The sequence below is a fragment of the Neophocaena asiaeorientalis genome, unplaced genomic scaffold (genome assembly GCF_003031525.2).
Source record: "Neophocaena asiaeorientalis asiaeorientalis breed wild unplaced genomic scaffold, Neophocaena_asiaeorientalis_V1.1 scaffold150, whole genome shotgun sequence".
In the NCBI taxonomy this organism is placed as follows: Eukaryota; Metazoa; Chordata; class Mammalia; order Artiodactyla; family Phocoenidae; genus Neophocaena; species Neophocaena asiaeorientalis.
Genome location: NW_020176571.1, coordinates 22,394,805 through 22,411,978, shown reverse-complemented (window position 1 = coordinate 22,411,978; position 17,174 = coordinate 22,394,805). Strand labels below are relative to the sequence as shown.

Genomic DNA, 17,174 nt, shown 5'->3' with positions numbered 1-17,174 from the left:
TTAAGAGGTACTAACTTCCGTTTATAAAACAAATATCACAAGGATGTAATGTACAACTTAGGGAATACAGTCAATAATATTGTAATAATTTGCATAATGAAAGATATAGTAACTAGACTTATAGTGATTTTATAATGTATAAAAATATCGTCACTATGTTGTGCAACTGAAACTAATATAATATTGTAAGTCAATTATACTTCAATAAAAAATAAATGAACAAAATTTTTATTTTTAAACAAAGTTAATAACTACAAAAATTATTAATTTATTTCTATATATTATGTAACAGAACTGAAGTACATAAAAAATTTAATGAGTCATTTCTAATAACACTGTTTCACACGTCACTGGAAATAACCAGCCTTTGTCTAAAGAGAATGACTTAAAATTACAGCGGAATTAAAATCTGAAAGTAATTCCTGTTGGCACCATCATGGAAACAGGTGCCAGTATCAAACAATCACAAGGAGAAAGAGAGAGCATTTCCATTCTTGCTTTATTCAAAAATTAATTCAACACCAGTATATTGATATCGATTAAATAAGAATATATAGATCAAATTTCTTTGACCTATGTATTCTCAGCATCGAACTAAATGTAACACATATTCAAATGTGGGCTGATCTTAATAAAAGTGATATTACATAGCAAAACCTAGTGAAATAAATTATTTCTAATGACCATTTTAGAAATTCTTCACTGTTTCTTCACAGTTTAATGACCAATGGGTCAACAAAAAAGACCACAGTGTCACTGAAAAATATGTTACTCATAATATCTGACTGTCCTTCATTGTTAAAGATGATGAAAGATATTACATTTAAAATCAAAGGTAAATTTTACCAACTTACATACAAAAATGACACTACATCCAGCTTATATAACAAAGAAGAAAAAATATTTATAAATGTTAAATTCATTTTAAAATGCTGCCTTCTAAGACATGAAACTCAGACCTAGTCCACTTAAAACCAACTCACACTGTTGTCTAAAATGTCTGTTAACGCAGATACCAAATGGGATTTGCAGGCTGCCAAGAGATTAAGACTTAAATTCATCTATATACTTTGTTGAGCGTTGTTTTCTTCTGCTTTTTTTAATGCTATGAGGCACTGTAACTCAAACCTAATGCTGGACCAGGAGCTGTATTGATAAATAAGAACCTTACAATAGCCATTATTATAATGAAGTCACCACCAGCATTCTACTCTTCATCAGTTTTACTCTTTCCAGATGTTTCATTTATAATTCGAATCAGTTAAATATAAACCCATGTTTTCTTACATAGACCTCAATATTGACATCCACCAGAAATATTCTCGACTTTTTAAAGTAAAAATGTCATTAATTATATACACCATTTAAACCTGTGGCAGATTAAAAATGGCCACAGATTCTTTGATATGCCTCCTATCGAGAAGTAGAGTCTATGTCTCCTCCCCTTAAACGTGAATGGGCTCTGTGACTGATTGCTTTGACCAGCAGTATGTGGCAGAAATGACATTGTACCATTTTCTGGGCCTAGGCTTTACGAAAGTGAGAGCTTTCACCTCCTTTCTTTCAGAACACTCTTTCTGGAGGAAATCACCCTCCAAAGAAGAAATTTGATTATCCTGAGACCACATCCTGTAAGGTAACGCAAAACAGACCTGTGGAGAGCTCACACGAAGAGAAAAATACCTAATGAATCTCCCACTCTTCAAGTAAAGTTTGCTTCGATACTAGATATGTAAATGAAGAGGCCTTCAGATGACCCCAGCACTTAGCCACCACCTGACTAGAACAGTATAAACCAGCAAAATCCTCCCCAAATTCCTTACCCACAAAATAGTGAACAAAATTAAATTTTGATGTTGTTTGCTGCACAACAGAAAAAAAAAAACTATAATTTCATTTTATGGCATGTATAAACTCACAATAACAACAGAAAAAAAGCAGACTGCCAATTTATAGGTATAGGGCAATGAAATTTTTTAAAACTTTTAAATTATCAACTTACTATCTGCGAAAGTTCTCTTAATTGTCTTCCATTAACTAACTCATGAGTAAATCATGAGATAAACCAATGTTCTCAACTACTTTTGATTCTCACAGTGTGAAGGAAAGTGTCAAGGTTACAAGGACATGACCCCGAACCTGTGCTCCCAACAGCTGAATTGTACACTATTAATAATTAGTTGTTTTTGTACATGTTTAATCTCAGTTTTATCTGTTAATATAATTACATAATTTGGTTAAATATTTTTAAAAATCTATAAGAACTAGAAGTAACTGTTCCCATGAATAAATTGAATACTTTACAACAAACTGATAAAGGCTAATTGCTTTAAAAAGAAATACTGTCAAGAGTCAAGACTATTTATAAACATTCAGTACAATAACCACCGGGACCATTTTTAACTGTCTCAGTACACTTAAAAGGAAATTGAAACTAGGAATTGAAGATAATGTTTTAAAGTGTTTTGTTTTGTTTTGTTTTTCTAACATCTTTATTGGAGTATAATTGCTTTACAATGGTATGTTAGTTTCTGCTTTACAACAAAGTGAATCAGCTATACATATACATTTATCCGATTTAAGAAAGTCCACGATGAACTCCAATCAGGAGATCTATGCTCACAGAAAAGATGTGGGCCCAACATCAAAAGACTGAACTATAAATATATATTATGTTTTAAGGTATGTACAGATCATCTTTATGACTACCCACTTTGGCCAAAAAAAAATTTTTTAAACTTAAGATTACCAGGCCAACTAAGTTGGATATAGGAGCCTGTACTATAAATTCTTTTTTAAAGTGTTCTTTAAATTAAGAAATAAGGATGAAGTTTCAGTTTTACAAGATGAAAAGAGGATGAATGGGAGTGATAATGGTAGTACAACAATGTGACTGCACTTAATGCCACTGAATTATACACTTTATAATGGTAAAGATGGTAAATTTTATGTTATGCGACAAAAAGACTGAAGTGAATAGACTTCTTAATAATAATCAAAAAGAAATCAAAAACATTACGTTGGGCAAATTAAGCCAGTAGCAAACAGTTCATATTGTAGTGGGTCAGGGACAGGGATAGAGTGGTATAGAAAGAGAGTACATGTGGAATTAAAGAATTTTCTGGGGAAATGAAAATGTTTTGTATCTTGATCAGAGTATAGTTACACAGTTACATATATGTCAGAACCCAAGAAGATATACACCTCTGATCTGTCCGTTTCACAATATATACAAATTACACACTGATTTTTTTTTAATGGAGGTATTGGGGCTGGGGCAGAAAGACTGAAGAAATTAGTCTAGAATTTAATTCATGAGAATTATCTCCTGAAACAAAATAATGGTATTTTTTAACCACCAGAATTATTACACAGAGCAGCTCATTGAAAGGTAAATCACTAGTTGGTACAGAAGCAAGACATGCTACAATTTCTGACTAGTCAGTCATAAACGTTTTTAAATGTAAATAAGATATCACCATCCTTGATTACTTAAACTAAAACAACATATCCAGAAAGACTACAAGGCTCAGCTTTCTTCAGGTTAGCCCTGTTTTTCCATCTTCCTAATTCCTCCCTTCTACTTCAAGTCAATCCAATTTAATTCAACAAACCTGTTATACTACTCTGTGTAACATATTATGTGAGGAACTAAGTATTATAAGGTCATACAAAGATGAATATATAGTAACCTCGACCCCCAAGGCACTTGTAATCTACTAGATGGCATTAAACAATAGATAACAGCTAGAAGAAAAGACTTCATGATACCCACAATATTCAAATTGAAACCCTGTGCAATTCAGACCAATATTTTGAAAGGTGATTTTTTTTTTTTAAAGTAAGGCAAAAGAGCACTAAGTAGCTCGTCCTCTAGGTTTATTCCCTACTCTACTCCTTTTTATTACCAGTGCAGGAAAATTCCATAAATATCTCTGTGTTTCCAAGAAATTTAAGAATGCAAATACAAAGGCTCTCCTGTATTTTTATACATAAAGGATAGAAAATTCATGGTTACAATTCTATGAGTGCATGAGTAAAAGGCTCCACCATATTTCTAATAAAAGATACTCAGTTTCATTCAAACCATTGACCATCGTTCCTGGCGATATATGGAAAATCATAGATTGCAGACTTTTCTGGAGTGAATTATTCTGCTTTAAAAACTAAAACTCTAAAATTAGAATTATGAAGTGACAGAAAACATCACAATCTGAATTTTACTTACACAAAACCACATGATTTTCAATGCCAAGTTCCTAATTTACAGCTGGGAAAATCACCATTGAAGATAGCTGAGCTTGGATCAGATTCACTTAACATAAAACCAGATGTAGACCTCAAATTACATGTGACATCTCCAGCCACTCATATAAATAAGAATAATGCAAGCTGAAAGACAATAAATTCACCTAGACCTTTCTATATTTGGCCACCCTAATGGTGCTATAATGTCCCTTTCCTAAAGTTCTGAAATAAATTAGGAGAAAGGAAAGAAGAAAACATACATATCTTCTCTAAGTACAATTAAAAACCTTAAATTACTCATTTCAATTCTTATAGATAAAGTCCTCTAAACAAGAAATTCTAGATCTCGAAATACACTTGTCATTTTAAAAATATAAAGAAAAAACCCTACTAGACTCTTAGGATATTAAGTCTTGGCATGTCATCTCAGAACTCTTCCCCAAACAATTTGTCACAAGTGAACAGGAACAAGCTGTACTAAGGATGTACAGAGATATTTCTTTAGTCGTTTGTGTCATCAGCTACTGATTTCCCACCATCACGTAAAAAACCCAAATGTATGTCAACAGGAGTCTGTCTGCAACTATAAAATCACTTTACATCAGTTGGCTTCAGAAGTTAGTACCCTATGGAAAGTCCATTTAAAATTTTACCTGGCACATACATGCTAAAATATCTTGTTTGCTGTTTGAAGCCACACTAGATTACAACCCACAGAGACAGGACTTCTAGTTTATTTCTCACAACCCGCATATACAAAACCCAAAATCGCAACATAGAAAAGCGTTGTTAAAATTCTGTAATAACAGTAAAGCAAAATAGTTCAGCACAGAGCTCTTTTCTTAGGAATTTTTTAAAGCCTCTGTATTCATAATATACAACACTTCAACATCTAAATTAAGTATTTCAAACATACAAGGCTCACCTTGGAACTCTAATGTAAGAGCTGTTTTAGGTTATGAATCAAACCTAACCTAGCTCAAACACTGAAAATTGAATAATGCCATGATTGCTTAATATGAAATCAAATTCTATAATTATTTCATGGTCTATTAACAGTATATTTCGTACTCAATTCTAAGTGGAAATTAGTCTCGTGCTTCTTTACAGGCACCTACTCCATGTGACTTCAAGAATTAAGACTGTCATGCAGCATCACAGAGAGCTGATGTGTTGCAGCTGCATCACTTCAGAAACATCAGAATCTAGTACCGAGCTTTGCCCGTCATAGTGAATAAATACCACTTTGAGTCAATATTATGGTCCCTCGCTGCTATACGGAATTCAAACCATGCAGCCCTCACTGTCATATTGATGTTTTCAATATTACCAAAAACCAATAAGCAAAAGTATTACTCAAAAAACACTTGGGATATTTGGAAGGTGAAACAATATGGGTTAAAGTTTTCTCAGTTATGAAGGTACATCTGGAAACTCCTTTAGTTTTCAACTTAAGAAATACTTCATAAAATACAGTGGCCAATTTCCCTGCCTTAGGAAATAAAGTATAGAGAGTCCTCAAATTACGTATATACTTTACACATGAACTATTCAGGGAATGGAATAGATTTTTTCATTGTATGCAGTGAGACTTCCATCTTCTCTTTCCACTTTTCATCCTCACCACTACCATGCAATGTTAAAGCAATACATGTTGTTAAATACTCATTTCAGAAAAGAATGAACAGATACAAAGAAAACTACAAAAGTTTAGCCTTGATAAAAAGTCAACAAAGATAAGAAACAATAGGTATCTTCAAATATGTTAAGACAGAACTCTCAGCTAATGAAATGAAATGCTCTTGACCCACAAGGCCTATAATCATTTTGTCAACCCACACCCTTCCCTCCATGCTTCTTCTAGCCGTAAGGGTAGACAACCTACGCCAAGCTACATATCTCAGCCATAATAATTATTCCTAAGGATAAGAAACTGACTCCAGCTGGATCAATCAATCTTTCCTCGGGATATCTGCAACTAGAAATAGAAGGGAAAATCCCACACATCACAAAACTCTCCTCATCTTCTAAGTTCTAAACCCAATGCCTTAACTTACTCCTCAGCATGCAGGTTCAGTCCCACTTTAGAAATTTTGCCTGAACTATTCCCTAGAGTACTCTTCCTCCAGATATTTGCATGGCTGGCTATTTCTTGTGATTCAGGTCTCAGCTTTAATGCCCACTGTGGACAAAGGCATTAGTAAGCAGCCACTTAATCACTGTCATATCACCTTATTTTAACCCTCTGCATAGCACCACTTTAATATCCTTCTTTTTAATACTCACTGCTGTATCTCCAACACCTAGAATAGTGCCTGGCACAAACTATACACTCCATTCATAATTTGTTGAATAAGTGAAAACTGTGAAGAAATGAGCCCAAAGCCAACAGCCACGGTCTTATCCCCATGGAAAAGCCAGTCTGAAAGAATGAAGCCACTAAGGAAAGAGACAAAAAGAAAACAAAGTAGAACTCCTTGAGGCATCTGAGTCTCTTTAGTCATCCCGAAGACCAGCTCCAACCCTGCCCATACTACAGTTTGATTATGTACATCAGAGGACTTTAAAAGGATGCACATACCATGCTGAGGAGGACTAGTGGGTATGTAAGATGATCCATCAGAATGTGAGAAGCAATACTACATCTAAAATGGATTTTGTATTATCCTTTGTTTTATAATGTACAGAATATATTAGTCATACATATACACAATGTACAGATAAATATACCCACACTGGATGTACATCTGATACCTAATAGAGGTGAACAATTGAAAAAGTCAGGAGACTATTATTGTTAATGAGGAAATTTGTTTTTCTTAAGCTAGAATGTTTCAGGTTTCTTTCATTTCTAACCAAGAGACTTCTGAAATGTACTTAACACATATGTGATGCTCAAATGCTTGTAAAATGATGAATGCACATTCTTTACGGCTCCAGAGAACAAGTAAAAGCTAAAGGTGAACAGATTTCAAATCTACATCAAAAATAACTTTCTAGGGCTTCCCTGGTGGTGCAGTGGTTGAGAGTCCGCCTGCCGATGCAGGGGACACAGGTTCGTGCCCCGGTCCGGGAAGATCCCACATGCCGCGGAGCGGCTGGGCCCATAAGCCATGGCCACTGAGCCTGCACGTCCGGAGCCTGTGCTCCACAACGGGAGAGGCCACAACAGTGAGAGGCCCGCGTACCGCAAAAAAAATAAAATAAAAATAACTTTCTAAAATTTAGACCTGTCTAAAAGTAATCACTTCCTCTCCAATTATAAATTTCCCACTACTAGACAGGTTCAAGTAGAAGCCTGATAACCATTAGTAAAGGATACTTAGACATGATTTCTGCACTTGTGAGGTAGTCTATGTATCAAATGTTAACTTAGTGATACCAAGTCCTAGGGATATAATGATAAGTTTAGTCCTTGTCCCCTTGGAGATCACAATTTAACAGACCAGAAAGACACACGTGCAAATATTTATATAGTATACATCTCTATATACATGGTCCAGTGACAACAGAGGAATGTGGTGATTAATTGCATAGGTGGGAATATTTAAGTTAAATACTGAGGGATAAGTAAAAGTCATTTTTCCTGTTATGCAAGAAAGATGAGGGCATTCCTAACAAAGAACATGTGAGAAGGGACACGTATAGAAAGTACACAGTACAACAAACGCAAAATACAACAAATAAGGTGGAATTTGAGGATGATAAGTGGCCTATGGTGAGAGAATATCCACAAATGAAGCTGCTGGATAAGTGGCTAGGAGCCAAAATATAAAGGGTCATACCAAGGAGTTTGGAAAGACCCACAGAATAATAAAAATAACTGTCTTAGAGTGTTCTATTTTGTTCCAGACAGACACCTAAACTCTTTAGACACTCTAGCAGTTTCAATTCTCACAAGATCCCTATCATTATCTACACTGTTTAAATAAGGAAACAAGCTAGAGACAGACCAAGTAATTTGACTAAAATCACAGTTACATTAGTGTCAGAAACAAAATTTACTGAAGAATTCTGAGAAGCGATGTGTAATATGAAGGTGTTTGAATAAGTGATATGTATTTTAGAAAAACAGTTATGAGGCAATGTAGGTAATGGTATAGAAGTAGGATAGGGTAGTCTTAGGGAAATGCAACAGACAAATATAATCTAAATGAGAGCTACCGAGGCAGTGGGAATAAGGGAAAAAAACTAAAGGACTTCACTGGTTTCTAGCTTGAGCAAGCAGGTGGAAAAGTAAGTTTGGGTGGAAGACATGAGGCAGAAAATGAGGAGATGAGGTATAAAATGATTAGGTTGAGCTTAGGCAATATGGACACATTTAGTTTGAGGTTTCAATAAAAAAAGCAAAGGGAAAAGGTCCAATAGGAAGTTAACTAGAAAGAGTTCTTTCTAAAGACAGGTGGGAAGACTGGCTAGAATAAGTATATTTAGAAATTATCAATATACATAGAACAGTTAAAAAATTAGGCCAAGCAAAGTAGAAAATATCCATGAGTCCATACTGATATTAAATAAATAAATATGTAAGTAAGTAGCGGGAAATTGATTAATTTTCCTTTCTGAAGAATTCCAAATCATTTATATAGATACCGTACCCTCACGGAGGTGGAACTCCTCACTCCTTAAGTATAGGCTGCAGATAGTGACTTCCTTCTGGAGAGTACAATACAGAAAGGAGGAAAAATAAGAATAATTTTAAAACAGAGAAGCCTGACAAAAACCACCTCAGCCAGATGATCCAAGTCAATATCAACAATAACTCATGATGACAGTATGTACCCTTGACATATCATGACAAAAATGGCACTTTACCTCTGTAGTCTTTATCCCCAAAACCCATAACCCTACTCTAAACATGAGAAAAACCACAACCTCGACTGAGGGACAATCTACAAAATATGTGACCAGTGCTTCTAAAAACAAGCTGTCATGGTCATCAAAAAGAAGTAAAGTTAAAAAAAAATAAAACAGCATAAGAGGAACCTAAGGACACATGACCAGTAAATGTAATACGGTATTGATCTCAAGAAGACAGCAGCGAGCAGTGGCTTGAAACAAGATCTTAGTTCCCTCCCCAGGAACTGAACCTGGGTAGCCTGGGTGAAAACCAGGAATCCTAGCCACCAGTCCACCAGGAGCTAGAGGCTAGAAGCAAAGTTGCCCTGGCTCTTGTCCCCATTGAAAAATGAATTTCTCAAGGAAGCAAAAACTGTAAAAACAGGTACAAAGTTTATTATTAAAGACACAGCACAACAAGTGGGAGAGCACACAGAGAAACAGTTTGTTTAGTTAAGACAGAAGCCAGGTAGAGATACACACCGGGAGAGAAAGGGTGTGGGCATCCTCCCTAATGAAGAGGAGTGCACCAGAAAGGCGATTCAAATCACTTATATGTGAGGGTTCTTCCCGGTCTTTGTTTACCTTTGGTCAATTATCTCATTTCTTTTCGACATCTGACCTGTCCTAGGGCCCTCCCTGACATGTGTGCGCATCTTTTTGCCAAGATGAATTCCACTGCAGAGGCCTGTGAGGAGGTTGACACCACCTATTATGGGGCCCCCATATTGGCCCCCAAGGAGACTTTCTGCACATGTAGAGCTGGGGAGGTCTCCTTGACCGCAAGGATGAGCCATATGTGGTCTCTTTCAAGGATGAGCCATATGTGGTCTCTTTATCTTTTATCCAAGCAGGACTCAGCTCCTCCTTGCTCTTGCTCTTATCTTTATCTTAGAGTATTTGTCCATAGGGGACAGATTCTAGCTATTCAGCCTGGGGCCCATCTATCTCCTGCCTCAGTATCCTTTATGAAAATCTGGAATAGAAAAAGGGCAGTAGACAAAAACTACAAAAATCTGAATAAAGTATGGACTTCAGTTAACAATTATGTATGAACATTGGTTCGTTAATTTTAACGAATGTAGCATTAATGGTGTAAGTTATTCATAATAGGAAAAACTGAGTATGGAGTATATGAGAACTCTCTGTATTATCTTCACAATTTTTCTCTAAGTCTATTCTAAATAATGAAGTTTTTCTTTAAAATCAGGCCAAGAAGAAAACCATTACTATTCAAGAGATACATAGAGGAAAATAAATCGGCAAAAGAAATTTAAAAGGAATGATCATATAGAAAGATAGAATGATACCCTAAAAGTCATAAGAAAAAAAGTGTACAAGAATAAAAACAGGTATAATATAATACAGGTCAAAGGAGATAAGGAATGAATACAAACCACTGGATATAGAAGGTCACGGGTAAAAGAAAAGTTCAGTGGAGATGCAAGAATGAAAGGTAAAAAACAGTGCTTTATCTTGCTTATGAGCCACAATTTTTTGATTTTCTCAGTCAAAAATCTCTTAAAAGATTCTCCTAGTTTCAATTCTATTGTAAGTGTTCCTTTTTCCCTGAATTCATATCAGTTTAGTCACCAAAACATAATTCTTATTGAATCTTCTTTCACAGTGAAAAGTATTAGGAGATGCATCAGATAGCATACTTTAATCTGGAAGTAACAGAAAATTCCAAAAGGAAACTGGCTTAAGCAATAAGGAAATGCATAACCATTATCTCATATGACAAGAAGTATGGGTAGAGCAGGCTCTAAACACTACAAGTCAGAGCTTCAGAAATTCTCTGTAATTCCCTGACCTCCTATGTGTAACTTCATCCACAGGCTGGAAGTAAAAGCAAAATAGTTTGAGACTGTGATCTGCTCATCTTTGAACCTATCACTAGCAAAGGAAGGGAAGTACCATGTTTCACTTAGACTTACTAGAATCAATTCTGGAACTCGGAATGAAGACTCCTTTCTCTGAGTCAAGTGAAGGAAGACTCCTTTCTCTGAGTCAAGTGAAGGAGGGTTAGATACCTGAACAAACAGGTTCTGTTAGAAAGGTAGATAGGAGAGGAATAATGTTAAACACGCAATCAACAGTTAGCCAATACAGGAGGTTCTTATTTGCATAATTTCCTACCTTTGGGGAAGTTTTTAAATTTCCTTTAATATGATGAAAATACACTTCAATAAAATAATGGCCAAATAATTTCCTTCTTCAAATAACCAAGTGACAACCTCAGAGACAGTCAGTACTGCTTTATAGGTCAAGAGGAAGAATGTGGTATAAATTTGTAAATTTATCTTATCACTCAAATTTATATCAGAAAAATAAAATGTGTTTGGGTATTTTAAAACCAGGGACTTGATTTCATTTTACTCTTCAAAATTGTTATTTTGTTGGAGGTAAGATGTTAAGAGATCCTAAGGTAGTAGAAAGAGCACTAAGAGCCCTGGGCTCTAGCCCTAACTCTTCCACTAAATTACAGTGTTATCACAGATGGTCACCTAATCTATGTCGGTTTCAGTTTTCCCTTCTGTTAAAGTAGAAAGTTCAGGTCATCTCCAAATCTTCTTTCTAGTTAATTCCTAATTATAAATAATATTCACTTGTTAACTAGAATACTTATGCAGACTATATAAAGTTGTAAATCTGCGCTAGCCAAATACTCAAGATGCCTTCCAAGGCTACATACAAGCCAATGACATGAAGCTTTTCCTATAAAACTACACTTTTACGAAAATCTTCACCACTGCCAGCAATGCAAATAGCATGATGTTACAATTTTGAAATAACTCAAAAATTCCGTTTAACTTCTCTTTAAACCCAAATTCACTATTGAAAGGTTTCAGTACATCTACAGAAGCAAACCGTCACTGTTGCACAGGGAATGGAAAACGACAAAAACGTAACCACTTTGAAATTCAATTAAAGACAAGATATCTAACCACTAACCCTAAATGAAGAAGATGAAAATTAAAGCACAATGAGAAAGCTGGAATTCAAGTCATAATCAGAAATAGGAATTCTATATAGAATAGGAAATAGGGGGGGAAATAATCCCCAAAAGTAAAACCAACATACAGACCTAAAAGAAATTAAATATCTCATGAATTTCTTTTAAAGACTATTATTTAGATAAAATTGATAGAAATAATTTCCAAAAACAGGTTGATGACAGTGAGAAACAGGAGAGGAAACCATTACCCTGTCCTTTGGGAACTTCAAATTAATGAATCTTGGCAAACCAGACAAAAATCATACGGGATGACTTGATAAAACCCCATGACTTAAGCCAACTGCATTATGACCCGGAGTTGGTTCTTCTCAAAATTATTAATAATGAAAAATACTTACACAGGATACACATGATTGCCAGGAAAAAAAAAATGCACTTCTTTGAAACAGTTTTTAAAACAACAAACCACCCACAGAAACCACATGGGCACAAAATGAAATGATTCTGGTCACTGATTTGTAGAAGAGCATTTAAGCACTCCCCAAGTGAAAAGACTCAGCTTTAGCCTCTCTTTCTAGGACAAGCAGAACATCCATGAAAACACCTGATCTGGACCTACCAAGAAAACAGTGCAAACATACCTGCACTGGCCTGAGTTTCAAGAGAAATAACTTTCTCCAAGGAGAGCCTAACAGTTTTAAGAGACCACTTCCTTGTTTTAAGAAGACATTTTTTGTTTCCTCACAGTAAGAATTTATATAAAGCTTAAAAACTCCTCAAAATAAAATAAAATAAAATAAAGTAAAACAAATCTCAAAATACTTAACATTATAATATTAATGACATAAATTAAAATCTCCTGGAAGCACCACTCTCTACTATCAGTAGCAATAGCATTAATATGTGAGGAATACTCAGTTTATCCAATTATGTAATAATACCCTAGTGAAATAGTATACCAGAGAGGTACATTTCAAAAGAGGAAGGAATAAATATGGAGGAAGGGATATTGCTCAGGAGACAGGCAAACTATGTGGGTTGCATATAGCTGCACTGGAACCCTAGAAGCTAAGCTGGGTACATTAAATAGGTATGAGGTCCAGAAAAAGGAAGCCAAATGAAACCAGAGCCAAACACAATCTAGAACAAAGCACCGCCTAGGGTAAAATGCAAAAACTACATAAAAACTCTACTTATGTACAGAAATATCAGATAGGTACTACATATATTAACAGAAAACAGAAAGTTAATCTTGACCCTCAACATCACTAAAAATTCATCCACACCTTTAAATAAGTAGGAAAAAAAGGGGGACTTGCCATGGCCTATATTATATAGTTTGTAAAGGACATAAAGAGAACACAATAAAAACCAGGCAGCAGGGCTTCCCTGGTGGCGCAGTGGTTGAGAGTCTAAAAAAAAAAAAAAAAAAAAAAAAACAGGCAGCAATGCAAGAGCTACAAGTTTACATATATCTGCACACACATTCTTCACAGTGCTTTCAATTTCCTGATACAATGCCATAAAAATTGGGGATTTTTTCCTCCTCTACTTTGGCTCTATGTAAGGTGCTGACTTTTCCCTTGGATAGGCTGGCAAAACTCAGTTTGTCAAAGCCTGCATATTGAAGAACACATATAATTTCCAGAAGAAATAAAGAAAGAATGGAAAAATAGATGAGTTTCCAAAAGAAACAATTTTAAATTGTGTATATCTATAGCCCTCATGCTTTAGAAATGATGTCACTGGTGGTATTTGGTACCACATGCATGAATCCTAAAAAGACCAAAGCATTGAAGCCATCCAAGTACAACTGTAGCTATCTTAGTATAGTTTGAAGACAATGAAAAAGGTAATAATACCAAGGATGGAAAGCCCTGGGATTGTTACCTAGTCAGAAAGAAAACACATCTGAAGAAAGATTAGATCTGACTCATTTCAGAAAATGAACAGGGAAGGGCTTCCCTGGTGGTGCAGTGGTTGAGAGTCCGCCTGCTAATGCAGGGGACACGGGATCGTGCCCCGGTCCGGGAAGATCCCACATGCCACAGAGCAGCTGGGCCCGTGAGCCATGCCCATGGCCTGCGCATCCGGAGCCTGTGCTCCACAACAGGAGAGGCCACAACAGTGAGAGGCCCACGTACCACAAAAAAAAAGAAAATGAACAGGGAAATCCTATAACTATACTGAAGATGTCTAATTAAACAAACAACATAAAATTTGTACACCAAAATCCTTCACATTATAGTAAAATAACTGGGTGTTTTCTAAATAGCTGTTGAGTAAAATGATCTATTATGGATGCAGAAATGAGAAATGTCTGGTTTCTTAAGGTTTACTAAGAGTAGGAAGTGATATGTCTAAGATATAGGAAATGACCAAAAAATATGGTGCATATTCCTGGTGTGTAAATTCTACCCAAAGATTTAATGACAGGTTAAAAGGAAAAACTTTACTTTTCACAGTAAATAACAAACTATACTTTATACTTTGTTATATTTATAAAATGTAACACAGAATAAAAGATAAAGAGAATAAATGAGGGGCTTCCCTGGTGGCGCAGTGGTTGAGAGTCTGCCTGCTGATGCAGGGGACATGGGTTCGTGCCCCAGTCCAAAAAGATCCCACGTGCCATGGAGCAGCTGGGCCCGTGAGCCATGGCTGCTGAGCCTGCGCGTCTGGAGCCTGTGCTCCACAATGGGAGAGAGGCCACAACAATGAGAGGCCTGCGTACCGCAAAAAAAAAATAAAAAGAATAAATGAAAACAAAGAAAAAATTTTCTAAATATCACCAGAAGTTTACTCACAAACATCTTTACTACCACACACCACTGGAGTTTCTATTATTTCTGTACTATGGTTACTTCAAAGGAAAAGTATGATAATGTTTGGAGAAAAGTTTAAACTATATCCGCAAAGTATACAGATAGCATTCTACTTTCAATCAAAATGGAGACAGACCACATTTAATGTCCCAACTAAAAGAACTACAAAACTGAAAAAAATATATGAAACAATTGCTTTTAGATAGTGGATAACAGACAGCAGAGAGTTATAATTCCTGAGAGAAAGGAAACAAACAAGGTAAGCATTACAAATGACCAGTTTACAAACTGTTGTCAGTTTACAAGCCGGAATATATAGCGGGGAAACCCAAGCCTCTCACTGAGTTGAGGAGACAGAGTTAAAAGTTTATAAGGTAGCTAGAATTTCCAGGGCCAACAACTTGAGAAGAGAGAACTACACCAAATAAGAACTCTAGAGATAGAAAGGTCTGCTCAAGTCTTGGGCGGAGTACTAACCTCTACACACATGAGAGAAAACTACACAATGATAGAAAAAGAAAAACAAAAGTAAGCAGAACATCTGGAGCTCACGCAAGCTGGCAATAGTTTGTATTCCTATCAGTCAGAGTGGATAAACCTCTTAATACATAGAGCATTCAGGTGAATCCTCTGGAGGGCATCTCCTTAGCAATGACGCTAAATTAGAAACAACAAAAGGCTTTTCTGGACCCACACTAACAAATCTTAAAATGTGTCTCAAAATAATCCAACTGAATCCACGTAATATAACTTAAAGCCAGAACAAAATACAGCACTATTTGAAATAATACAACAAAATTCAGCAATCAACAAAATTCAAAATGTCTTAATCCAATCAAAAACTAACAGGCATACAAAAAGATTAGGAAAATAGGACCTATAACCAAGAAAAAAATCACTCAATAAAAACAGAAATTAACAAGATGATGCAATAGGCAAAGACATGAGAACAGCTGTTATAAATGTGTTTCATATGTTTAAGAAACTAGAAGAAAAAATGATCATGGTTATAAGGAACATGGAAGATGTAAAAAAAACTCAAATGGAACTTCCAGAGGAGAACTTCTGAAACAAAAAATACAGAGGATGAGATTAACAGCAGATTAAACACTACAGAAGACAAGATCATGAAGTTTAAAAATTCCATCAGTAATTATTCAAAATGAAGTAGAAAAAGAAAGAATACTGAGAAAAACTGGAATAATATCAAGTAGTCTAAAACATGTGTAATTGGAGGTGCAGAAAAGAAAGGAAAGGGTGTGGAACAAAATATATGAAGAAATATAGCTGAAAATTTTCTACATTTCATGAAAACTATAAACCCAGAGATCCAGAGATCTAAACAACAGCTAAGCAGAACAAACATAAAGAAATCATAGCAATGCACATCATATTCTTTTGTGAAAAACTAAGAAAAGAGAAAATTTTTTAAACAAGCCAAAAAAGGGGACACATTACATACAAAACAACTAAAATAAGAATAAAAGCAGACTTCTTGTCAGAAACCAGGTAAGCCAAAAGACAACTGGTAAATATTTTTAAAGTACTGAAAGGAAAAAAATATATAGCAGCATACAATTCTTTGCCCAGAGAAAATATCATGAAAAACTGAAGGGGAAAACAAGACATTTTCCAAGACAAACAAAAGCTCAGAGAATTCTTTGCTAGCAGCCCAGCACTAAAAGAAATGTTAAAGAAAATTCTTCAGAGACAAGAAAAATGAAACTAGATTGGAATTTAGATCCGCACAAAAGGAATTAGGAGTGCCAGAAATGATAAACATGGGAATAAATACAAAAATTTAAAGACGGAAAGTGGCAAAGGCACCCTCAGAAGCAATGGGGTCCCCAGCTGCAGGTAGGGAACCAGGTGGGGGAATCGTTTAATACTTCACATTAGGACAAATATGTGAAAGTTCCTGCCAACCCATGAGAATTTCTTACTTCGGACATTTTTTGTTCTACTTACTGCACAATTTTCTTAGAAGTTCTTTTTTGATGCCATGCTCTGTGACTTGCATCAAAAGAGGAGTTTCTCTTCATCAAGATTCCTAACACTGGTAATGTGATGAATAAATCTGAGATCATTGGGGGTGGAGGTGAAGGAGCCTATGAAATAGTACTTAAATGCAGACACAAGATAAGACATTAGTGTGAATGCCTCTTAATAGGGAAAATTCCTTTCAGAATTAAAAGAGAAAGGAAAGACAGCCCTACCAGGTGTCAAAGGAATGTGGATAGAAGAGGCAGAGTTAAGGCAGTAAATGCATGAAATTGTGGAAATCAAGAAATTCAAGGACAGTG

The 17,174-nt window shown here is 35.5% G+C and overlaps 1 protein-coding gene across 4 annotated transcripts in view; it reads right to left on the bottom strand.

Annotated features, from left to right (window-relative positions):
- The window catches only part of CCDC91 (coiled-coil domain containing 91), a 378,567-nt gene that overhangs the window by 324,843 nt on the left and 36,550 nt on the right, over nt 1-17,174 (bottom strand). The window contains exon 1 of one of the 4 annotated variants that reach the window (XM_024733363.1): nt 8,847-8,862. The exons of the other annotated variants lie outside the window; for them this stretch is intronic. The gene's annotated coding sequence lies outside the window, so the exon portion shown is untranslated. Of the gene's footprint in view, nt 1-8,846; nt 8,863-17,174 lie in introns of those variants that run through there. 4 annotated transcript variants of the gene reach the window in all.